This window comes from Thamnophis elegans, chromosome 2 (genome assembly GCF_009769535.1).
Source record: "Thamnophis elegans isolate rThaEle1 chromosome 2, rThaEle1.pri, whole genome shotgun sequence".
NCBI lineage: Eukaryota > Metazoa > Chordata > Lepidosauria > Squamata > Colubridae > Thamnophis > Thamnophis elegans.
The window spans coordinates 148,990,610-149,002,895 of record NC_045542.1 but is presented as its reverse complement, the minus strand read 5'-3'; positions in this window follow the sequence as shown (position 1 = coordinate 149,002,895).

Genomic DNA, 12,286 nt, shown 5'->3' with positions numbered 1-12,286 from the left:
CAAATTTATGTAGGATTATTCCACGAAGCAGCAGAGGACTGGACAAGAAGAAACGGGCGGAAGCGTGTTAAAAGAGAGATCCAATCGAGAAATCAGGATAAATTTTCTGAGAAAACCATTAAAGGAACTGCTTGCCTCCCAGAGTTCTGTGTGCTCCATCGCTGGAGCTCTTCAAAAGTAGACTATCACTATTTGACCGAGATGGAATAAGATCTCCTGCCTTGAGATGGGAGTTGGACTAGAGAGATTCCTTTGAGATCCCTTCCAAGCCTGTCGTTCTATTATTCTAGAGCACTGTTTCCCAACCTTGTCAATTTTAAGGATGGAGTTCAGTTCCCAGAATTTCTCAGCCTCAATACTGGCTGGGGAATTCTGAGAGTTGGAAGTCCACACATTTTAAATTTAACAAGGTTGGGGAGCACAGCCCTACAGCACTCTTCCTTCTCCCCCAAGCCTGGGAGTTTCCTAATCGAAAGTCAATTAGTGTGCAGTCCCTAAAGTAGAATAACAGTTGGAAGGAGCCTTGAAGGTTTTCTAGTCCACCCCCCACCCCCCACCCCCCCAGGCAGGGAACCTTACACTACTTCAGACAAATGGTTGTCCAGTCTCTTCTTAAAAACTTCCAGTGTTGGAGCATTCACAATTTCGGGAGGCAAGTTGTTCCTTTGATTAATTGTTTTGTCAGGAAATTTCTCCTTAGTTCTAGATTGCTTCTCTCTTTGATTAGTTTCCACCCACTGCTTCTTGTCCTGCTCTCAGGTGCTTTGGATGATAGCTTGACTCCCTCTTCTTTGTGGCAACCCCTGAGATATTGGAACAATAATACCACTGTTGATCTAGGGAAAAAAGCAAAGACAAAATCTATATATGGACAATGCTTTTAATTGGGGCAGAACTCAAAATGGGCAAGCTTGAAGTTTTCCAGAACTCTTCTTCAAGAATTATTTAGTTTCTGAAGGGTGAATAAATTTCACAGTCACAAGGTTTAATCTCCAACCTCTTGTTTTTATGTATTTATTTTTGGAATCACGAGGTCTGAACTATAGCAGCCTGCTTAAATAACAGGAAGAGGCTTTAAAGTGTAAACAGGCATTGAAATCCCAGGCTGAGTGTGGGATGGATGTGAGAGTTATAAAATCTAATCAGACATGAATATAAAGATGGTCCTGAAGTTGCACCACTTGCATTCAATTCCAACCCCAAAAAGTATAAAACAAGGTTGCATTCTCAACACTTGTCTATGGAGATTCTCAATCCCCCAAGTCATGGTTGTCCTAAAAGTGCTTTTTCAAGAGGCAACTGGACTTTCTGGTTTTTCTTTTTCTTCCATTTCCCATCGTCCTGTCAGGGCTGAAGAAGGATGAGAAGTGAAAGGTCTTCAAAGAAAAACCAAGAAAGTCCAGTTGCCTTTTGAAAAAGCACCTTTGGCCATTCTCGCTACTGTTCAACTTTTGCATATGTGCTATGACTCATGTGTTACCCATATGGCATTGTTTGCTTACCGAAATTTTAGCCTGTTTTATTTGCTGCTTTATGCCAACAACACTATAATTCTCTTTACCCCAAGCAGGTATTTCCTCCATATTCAGAATACAGATAATCGTAAATTGAGGACTATCTGTATTCTGACAGTTATCCATCTAATTGCATTCATCTAATGGCAAGATCCAGTCTCGGTTGGTCACTAACCCTAATCCTGAGGATGTGCTCCAACATGAGTCCGGAAGCTCAGAAGACAAAACCTCTGCTCCCGGTGACCAACCCAGATTGGATCTTGCAACATTATCCTGGGACACATATTCTTGCCTTCAGAGGTGGCATTCAGCAGGTTCTGACCAGTTCTGGAGAACCGGTAGCAGAAATTTTGAGTAGTTCAGAGAACCGGTAAATATCACCTCTGACTGGCCCCGCCCCCATCTATTCTCTGCCTCCCGAGTCCCAGCTGATTGGGAGGAAATGGGGATTTTGCAGTATCCTTTCACTGCCCCGCCCACCAAGCCACACCCACAAAACCGGTAGTAAAAAAATTTGAATCCCACCACTGCTTGCCTTCTGTCATTCATTTAGTGACCAAATTTACAATGACATTGAAAAAAGTGCCTTACGACTGTTGCAGCATCCCCCCCGGTCATGTGATCAAAATTCAGATGCTTGTCAACTGGTTCATTTTTATGACAGTTGCAATATTGCGGGCCATGTGATCACCTTTTGCAACCTTCTGACAGGCAAAGCAGGGAAGCCAGATAGACTTAACAACAGTGTTATTATTAGCAGTGGGAAGAAAGGTTGTAAAATGGGGCAAAACGCTGAACAACTCTCTCGCTTAGCAACAAAAAAATTTGGGCTCAATTGTGGTTGTAAGTCAAGGATTATCTGTACAAGACTGAATCTAACATCTCTTGTAGCTACTCCCTCCCAGTACGGATGTTTCATCTTCAGCCTCCTGGACATGCTGAGTTCATGAAGTGGCTGCTTGGCTTCATACAATTATTATTATTATTATTTTGGTTACAGGTGTTTTAACATTTATCATTCTTATACATTTATTATTTCATTTAATAGGTCATAATATACAGTTTGGGTTGCTTTGTTTACCATCCCTTCCTCCTGTTATAACACCACCTGTTCTGCTCCGGGCAATGAAGTTCTGCTCGGGCAGCCAGTTAACTCCACGCTTAGGAATATCTTTCAGATCACGTTTATTATCAGGCATCCTTAATAGCAAAACTTACAGTTCAGTGTTAAGATTCTTCTGACTTTCCATGATCTGTCCCATCACGTAGTGTAAAAAGACATTAATTCCTCTAACCCATGCTGCTGGTGCAAAGCTGCTTCTGGTAGTGCCGATGGCGATTCAGTGAGTGCCCAGTAGTAAATCAATTTCCCGGGCAGAGTACCCACTGCCCAATCGGGGAGCACAGATGTGGTCACATGTTATGGGACTACATTTCCCATGAGGTAGTAACATTTCCCATGAGGTAGTTTCTTAAAGGAGACAGCTTTTAATTCCTAAATTAGCTATATACTGTTGGGACAGCACACTGGGACAGCACACTCCCCACCTGGAATTATAAATTCCACTATCAACTAGCCTTTAACTAAAGATAAACAAAAAACATGGCATAAAAATGCAAACTGACTGCCTAACTAACTGAGTTACACAAAGACATAGCATGACTATCTAATCAACTAAGATAAACAAAGGCTTAATATCAAACATGTAATTAACTGACTAATTAACTGAGCATGCAACTCTACCTAACTGATTAACTGGGTTACATAAGTCATAGCATCAAACAGTGCAAACAATCATGTAAACACAAAGCATGCAAAGCTTGAGGTTCAATCTTCTAGTTCAGTCTTTCGTAGCAGCAGTACCAGGTCGCTGATTGGTCTGGAGTAGAGTTTCTTGGTGGAAATCTGCTTTGCGACCTGAGCCTCCATCTGACGAACTAGTTCATCATTACTGGGTGGGGCTTGGTGCACAAGTCCCATAGGCCACGAGTTCCAGTGGACACAAGTCCCTTAGGCCACAAGTTCCAATACATGTCTTTGGAAATGAAGTTCCCTGCTGGTTCTGGCCAGTCACCTGTCTTCTGGGTCAGTAAGGTGTCTGGAGTAAGGGCAGTTGGTATTTCAGGATCCAAAAACTCTGGAACCAAGGCTTGAGAGTTGATGATGGCTGCACCCTCTACCACGAGGGTGGTGAAGATGATTACTGCTAAGCCCAACATGAGAGGCTTCTGTCTGGAGAGTTGTTTGAAGCGAGTTGGTTCTTGGGACTGGTTGACGGGTAGTTGTGGTGCTAGTTTCACCATTCCCATGATGAGACTGATGTGAACGTTGTTCTCCCCACCGTAGACAATGTGAATGTTGTTCTCCCCACCGTAGATCTTGATGTATCCTACAGCTGTTACCGCCGTCGTTGTGATGATAGGCAAGGTGGGAACGTACTTGCGCTGGACAGGAATGCCTTGGAGACAACTCAGGGATTCTCGCCATATTGGCCGATCTTGCTTCTGTTGGTTGTGCTGTTCGTTGCTGGACCACATGAAACAGAGATAACTTTGATGGTTTTCTCTGACGAGGAATAAGTAGAACATCTGCTGGATGTTGCCCATGATGGCTATGGCTTCCTTTCTGGGCTGAATGAGCATGCTGAGTAGACTGTTTGTGAGGTCGGGACTTTTGAAGAACACTTTATTCAGAGAGGGACCTTGGGATTGCATGCTGGTGTCAAAAAGTGCTTGAATCTGGTCTGGCTCTTGTGGCTGGCACTTTCTAAAGGATGGCGGGTGCCAGTATTCTTCATCAATTTTCAGAGGTAGAACAAGTTCTGCGTGTCTGTTCTGGACCATCTTATTCATGAACTCTACTAAATTAGCTATCATTTCGGGCTTCTTGTTCATGATTTGTCTCAGATTGAAGAGGTGAGAGAGAAGTTGCTCATAGTTTTTTGGCAACTGTTGCCTTGGTATGCAAAGAGGTATTGGAGCTATCCAATTCTTGGTGACCTCCTGTAGGAATTCCTTGACCATGGGCCTCAGAAATTCTTTGTTCTCTATTGACAAGGTCAAATCATTCTCTTCTTTGCTGGTCTGGAACACTGTTGCTCTTAAAACTGGCTCAATCGATGAGGTCGTGAAATGTTCTTGGCATGGTTTCAAGTGGGATGTTCTTCCATTACTAAGAGTGGAAGTTGTGAAGATGTTTGTCTGGGTTGGGACCTGAGGTCGATCGACATACACCATCCCAAAGATGCCCCTTCCAAGTTCTGTCTCGAGGGCGGATGGGGAGTCCTTTGGACCTTTGACCACTTGTTGAGGGGTGAAAGCTTTGGAGGAGTCTGTTCCTGGCAAGAGCAGGATTTCGGCTTTGGGCTCTAGAACAGGAGAGTGATTACTCATGTGCTTCAGGTGAGGTGGGATGCTTGCTACCTCTGGTGTCGCAATCTGATTGTGATCATCTGGTGGGTTGTCCCATTCTAGTAACGGTGGCAGTGGGAGCTGTGCACTCCCATCTAACTCTTCTCTGCAGAATCCATTGACTTCCCTCCCCACCATGCACTGGGACCCGGTGCATGTTGATGGCATGACGTGCGTTTCTTCATTTTGGACATTGATGAGACTGTCGAGTATTGAGTCTCGTGATCCAGATCGAGATTTTCCACCTTGTTCCTGTTGTGGTGGGCTTGGGTCTTCCATGTAGGCCTTAACATGCTTGTGCTGGTTATCTTTTTCCAGCTTCCTAGGACTGTGGCTGAGGGAGGAACAGTTAGCCTTCATCTGTAGAACTTTGGCCCGCATTAGTCTTTCTTTTGCTTCCCGCTTGCGCTGAAGGTATTCCAATTGAGCCTGAGCTTTGGCTTCTGCAGCTGCCTTGTCTGCCTGAGCTTTGGCTTCTGCAGCTGCCTTATCTGCCTGAGCTTTGGCTACTGCAGCTGCCTCGTCTGCCTGAGCTTTGGCTACTGCAGCTGCCAACTCTTCCTTCAGCAGCTGCTCTTCTCTTGCTGTCTCTAGGTCTACCTCTGCCATCCCAGCTTCCATTAGTACCTCTCCAGCTGTAGCTCTTCGTGAGCTGTGGCTGTAACGGGAAAATTGCTGTGAGACGCTGCTACCTGCCCTTGATTGGAAAGATGAGGCCTTTCTGGAGGTGTGGGAGGAAGCTGCGTGTGACTGTTGAGATGTCGTATGTGAACGATGAGACCTCACTGATGCGGCCTTCTCTCCTTGTGTAACTTTTGGACTGGATGCGGATGTCCTCTTAGAAACGTGAGAGGGGGCTGCATGTGACCCCTGAGATGGTGCTCGCGAACGATGAGACACTTCAGAACTGGCGTTTGTTTCTGATGTGTCTTTAGGGTGGGATGAGGACGCTTTACTGGAAGCATGAGAGTGAGCTACATATGACTGTCGAGATGTTTTATACTCAGACTTCTCATCTGGGGCTGTCTCCCTTTTCAGATTGGATTGTATAAGGTCTTTGCTCCGTCGGATCTGTTTTTTGCGCTCTTTGTTTAACATCTGAATGCGCAACATTTTCTTCTGGAGATCTTCATCATCATTTAGTTGTAATTGGATACCACTGAGGCGGATTTCATAAATTTTCCATAGTTGGTAGATTTCGTCCATATCTTTATATAAAGAACGGAGGCGTTTTGGGGGTAAATCGTCTTCGAGTTTGTTGCAGAGATGCTGCAACTGCTTCCAGGCGCTTTCCTGCTTTCGATAAACCCGGTCCCATTCCTCCAAGAGGTTTGACCGCATAGTCTGCATAGGCTTGCTATGCTGTCTTAGGTCATAGGCTGTTTGACATGTTTCCGCCTTTTCTGATAGTTGGACATCCAATTCTGAGCTTTGGGTGACCAATTCTGAGTCTATGATGGGTTCAGGCATGTCTGACCCTTCTGCCATGTTTAGAAAGGTTCTATAACGAGGATTAATTCAGAAAATGTCTAGAATCCGTTATCAATTTTTGAGTCCAACTCCCTTTTTTGGCCACTAGGGTGCGTTGAGAAGCTTTGAAGATGCAGGTGCAGTTCACCTGCCAGCCACTAGGGTGCGTTGAGAAGCTTTGAAGATGCAGGCGCAGTTCACCTGCCAGCCACTAGAGTGCGTTGAGAAGCTTTGAAGATGCAGGCGCAGTTCACCTGCCAGCCACTAGAGTGCGTTGAGAAGCTTTAGAGATGCAGGCGCAGTTCACCTGCCAGCCACTAGAGTGCGTTGAGAAGCTTTGAAGATGCAGGCGCAGTTCACCTGCCAGCCACTAGGGTGCGTTGAGAAGCTTTGGATTTGCAGGCGCAGTTCACCTGCCAGCCACTAGTGCGCGTAGAGAAGCTTTGGAGATGCAGGCGCAGTTCTCCTGCCAGCCACTAGCGCGTGTAGAGAAGCTTGGAGTTGCAGGTGCAGTTCACCTGCCAGCCGCTAGAGTGCGTTGAGAACTTTGGAGATGCAGACGCAGTTCACCTGCCAGCCACTAGGGTGCGTTGAGAAGCTTTGGAGATGCAAGCACTGTTCACCTGCCAGCCACTAGAGTGCGTTGAGAAGCTTTGAAGATGCAGGCACAGTTCACCTGCCAGCCTCTCGAGTGCGTTGAGAAGCTTTAGAGATGCAGGTGCTGTTCACCTGCCAGCCACTAGAGAGCGTTGAGAAGCTTTGAAGATGCAGGCACAGTTCACCTGCCAGCCACTAGAGTGCGTTGAGAAGCTTGGAGATGCAGGCACAGTTCACCTGCCAGCCACTAGAGAGCGTTGAGAAACTTTGGAGTTGCAGGCGCCGTTCACCTGTCAGCCACTAGGGTGCGTTGAGAAGCTTTGAAGATGCAGGCACAGTTCACCTGCCGGCCTCTCGAGTGCGTTGAGAAGCTTTAGAGATGCAGGTGCTGTTCACCTGCCAGCCACTAGGGTGCGTTGAGAAGCTTTGGAGATGCAGGTGCAGTTCACCTGCCAGCCACTAGAGTGCGTTGAGAAGCTTTGAAGATGCAGGCACAGTTCACCTGCCAGCCACTAGGGAGCGTTGAGAAACTTTGGAGATGCAAGCACTGTTCACCTGCCAGCCACTAGGGTGCGTTGAGAAGCTTTGGAGATGTAGGCGCAGTTCACCTGTCAGCCACTAGGGTGCGTTGAGAAGCTTTGGAGATGCAGGCGCAGTTCACCTGCCAGCCTCTCGAGTGCGTTGCTAGTGTTGGCTTAAGGAACTGGACTGCAGTTCTAGAGTGGTCACTAGATGGCGCTGCTTGTGTCTATCGTTTGGAGTGACGGGACAATGGTTGCTTCCTGTCGAGATTCTTGCTCAGCTGCCTCTCCAATCTTGGGATTCCTAAGGGACTGGACCCGAACTCGGAACGCCTCTTGGACCTGGCTGGCTTGATACCTCCTAAGGGCTTGCACCTTTTCCCACTTCACAAACAATAACAAATCAGCAAGAACATAACATGCTCTCTCTTTTAATTCATTCAGCTGGTCTGCCTCTGCCTTATGTCCCTTTTGGCTGTCTGCAGGCTTGCATCGGTTGGCCTCTTTATTGCCTCTCGTTGCCAAGACAACTCATCAATAAAGTTCAAAGGAGTTGGGAGGTCTGCATTGGGCTGATGACCTCTTCCTTACTCAAATTTCGTTTGCATGGAGATTTTCCATGAGGCATTTACTACACAAAGAACTTCTCTTCTTGTTAGTTTTGGGAACGAAAGGGGGGTTGCTTTATCATGCAAATCCTGATTTCCTTTTAACACACTTTCTTAATCACAACAACTTTCTTCATCTCAGGAGAGATAATCAGCCTTTCTCGCTGAAATGGGATGTTTCTCTTTGCTCCAAAAAGGGGGGGGGATCCTGGCAGCTTTTCTCAGTTAAAATGCAAACAGAGTTTGGGATTCCACCTCAACGTCTTAATTACTCAGGAGCTTCTGGATGGGGGCAAATCATTCATCATCTTTTTCTTGAGGGGAATAAACTTCAAAGCTTTTTTACTCTGAGGAGGTAAAGGAATTTCTACTGTCTTCTGCTTCGGAGCTCAGAGAGGAAAGCAAAGGAAGCTAAAGGAGTTTTAAGGTTTTTTTTTTTTTTTTACTCCGGAGCTCAGAGAAGGTTAAAGGTGTCTAATGTCTTTTTACTGTTCTGCTCCGGGCAATGAAGTTCTGCTCGGGCAGCCAGTTAACTCCACGCTTAGGAATATCTTTCAGATCACGTTTATTATCAGGCATCCTTAATAGCAAAACTTACAGTTCAGTGTTAAGATTCTTCTGACTTTCCATGATCTGTCCCATCACGTAGTGTAAAAAGACATTAATTCCTCTAACCCATGCTGCTGGTGCAAAGCTGCTTCTGGTAGTGCCGATGGCGATTCAGTGAGTGCCCAGTAGTAAATCAATTTCCCGGGCAGAGTACCCACTGCCCAATCGGGGAGCACAGATGTGGTCACATGTTATGGGACTACATTTCCCATGAGGTAGTAACATTTCCCATGAGGTAGTTTCTTAAAGGAGACAGCTTTTAATTCCTAAATTAGCTATATACTGTTGGGACAGCACACTGGGACAGCACACCACCTTATTTTCCCTTTCTTTTCTCCCTCCCTCCCTTCTCTACTTTCTTCCTTCCTCCTCTCCTTTCCCTTCCTTCTTCCTGTACCTTTCTCCTACTCCTGCTCTTCCTCTTCCCCTTCCTACCCTCTTTCCTCCTCTTTCTCTCCTTTCCATCCTCCTCTCCTTACCTCTTTTTTCCACCCTCTCTCCCTTCTCTACTTTCTTCTTTCCTCCTCTCCTTCCCCTTCCTTCTTCCCTTACCTCTCCTTTGCTCCTGCTCTTCCTCTTTCCCTTCCTATCCTCTCTCCTTCCTCTTTTCTCCCTTCCATCCTCCTTTCCATTCCCTTTCCTTTCTCCCTCCCTCCCTTCTCTACTTTCCTCCTTCCTCCTCTCCTTCCCCTTCCTTCTTCCCGTACCTTTCTCCTACTCCTGCTCTTCCTCTTCCCCTTTCTACCCTCTCTCCTCCTCTTTCTCTCCTTTCCATCCTCCTCTCCTTACCTCTTTCTTCCTTCTGCCACCTTCCTCCTCTCTCCCTTTCTTTTTCTATTGTTGTTGGTGTATCTATTTTAAATCTCAGTTTATGTTTCCTTGGGATGGTATTTCCACCAACCCAAACATAATTTAATATCATTTCTTATTCCCTTACCTGTGCTAATCTATCCTAACTATATTTCCCCCCCCCCCCACAGACTTTATATCTCTTTGTTTATATATATATATATATATATATATATATATATATATATATATATATATATATATATATATATATATATATATTACACACAACAATAAAAAAGACACAAAAAAAGAAAAAAAAACACAAAAAGAAAAAAACCATCATCACATACAGCATGTCATTTGGTTACAGGTGTTTTAACATCCATATTCTCGAATAATATTTACCATCTCAGACTTTTCATCTAGTATAACTAAATACCTCACGTTCATTCTACAATATATATTCAGTTACCATTAATATTATTTTTCCCCAGAAAATATGCTTATATTCATTATTATTAGGCTTCATACAATTATTAACCATTCTTTAATTGTAATGGAAATATCTCAGTCTCAGCTGCTAGTGAATTGTATAATGAGAAAATGTTCAGGTTTTTCGGTGTTTGGTGCCAGATGGTACATTTACGTACTCCGATACTTGTTATCTCCATGGTATTTCATTTATAAAAAAGAGTTTTATTATAACTTCCCCGTTCTACCTTATTTACCTTTCCCCAGGTAGAATGGAGCTGCAGTTCAGTAACAGCTTTGTTTCCACTTGGGGAAATTAAATTGGCAAAGATGTTATTTCCTTTTTCCTATTCTTTAGTCCTGATAGAGTTCTTCAAGTTTTATTTATCTATTTCTCTTTAAGGTTTATAAGCCCCTTCCCAAGAAACTGCATCTACATGGAAGGAAATATTCAGTGGATTATCCCAAGGCTCAGAATTTTTTTACTACCGGTTCGGGTTCTCCTGCACATGCTCGCCTGTGTGATGCTTCTGTGCATGTGCACAAGCGTCCGGGCGGGCGGGCAGGTGGAGCCTCCCACTGCCGCCACTACAGGTTCAGCCGATCCAGACCGAACTGGCAGCATCCCACCTCTGCCAAGGCTCTGCTTAGACCCAGTACTCTTCCAATGATTTGGACCAGGGGATAGAAGGTGAACACAACCCGTTTGCAGATAACACCAAGGTGGCAAGAATAGCCCACGCTCCAGAAGATAGGCTCCATATACAAAAGGACATGAACAGTGGACCCTATCTAATAAAATGAAATTCAATGGTACATTTCTACATTCAGGTACGAAAAACCAAAAATAGAATAGGGTGGTACTTAGCTCAGTAGTAGTAATTACAAAAGGATCTTGGAGTCTTGATGGACAATCATTTAAATATGAGTCATCCATGTCCTACAGCTGCTAAAAAAGTCAACACGGAGTCTGCATTAATAGAGGGATAAAATCAAGATCACGTGACGGGTTAATAACCATTTCATAATGCCTTCGTAAGATCACACTTGGAATATTGCATCCAGTTTTGGTTGCCACTATGCTAAAAAAAGATGTTGAGATTCTAAAAAAAAAGTCCAGAGAAGAGCAACAAAGATGATTAGAGAGCTGGAGGCTAAGACATATGAAGCACAGTTGCAGGAATTGGACATGCCTAGTTTAATTAAAAGAAGGACTAGGGGTGATATGACAGCAGTGTTCCAGGGTTGCCACAAAGAAGAAGAGATCAACCTGTTTTCTAGAGCACCTGAAAGCAGGACAAGAAGCAATGGATGGAAATAAATCAAGGAGAGAAGCAACTTAGAACTAAGGAGAAATTTCCTGATAAAACAATTAATTAGAACAATTAATCAGTGGAACAACTTGCCTCCAGAAGTTGTGGATGTTCCATCACTGGAGGTTTTTAAGAAGAGATTGGACAGTCATTTGTCTGAAACGATATAGGGCAGGGGTGTCAAATTGGTGGCCCAATAAATCACACACAGGCCACGCCCACCCCACACAGGCATCGTGACATCAAGAATTTGACATCTGTGGTAAAGGGTTCCCTGCCTGAGCATGGGGTTGGACTAGAAGATCTCCAAGGTCAATTCCAACTTTGTTATTTTGTTAAAATAGGGTGACTCTGGGCGGCACACAGCATAAAAAGCAAACATTTAACACTCCAAACCCCTCAAACCATGAGTATTTAAACAAAGAATCCTAGATTAAGAGGCTCAGAATGATAGAGCCCAAATCTCCCCTTACATTGCTTTGAGGATCTTTTCTGCAACCCTTCAGAGTCCCCACGATACCTCCACGAGGTCATCTCTTTTGCATGCCCAAGACTGTCCACGCTAGAAGGGATCAATTCTTTGCCATCAGTGCTGGCAGAGGGAACATTAATCATTAAACATCATTAAACCTCCATTCAGAGAGCTGGCATTTCTTTCAAATCTGCTGTTTGTCTGTGATTATTATCAACTTGTCTCTGGTCAGCTGTCGCCAGAAGTGGGTGGGGAGTCCTCCACATCCGGTTTTCATTCTTTCCACTGGAAGTTTGGCAAAAGAACTCCAGATACTGCTTTCTTTTTAGTTACTTTTTAAAAAAAAATATTTAGTTTGTCACTCATGCACAAGATAACAGAAATAAGAATAAATATGAATTAGAACACAGGAAATGAGTACAAATAAATGGGGACAATAGGACAGGGATGTTCCTGTTGGGAGATGGTTTGACGACTTACCCCCTATTTTTCAGAGTGTGACACATTT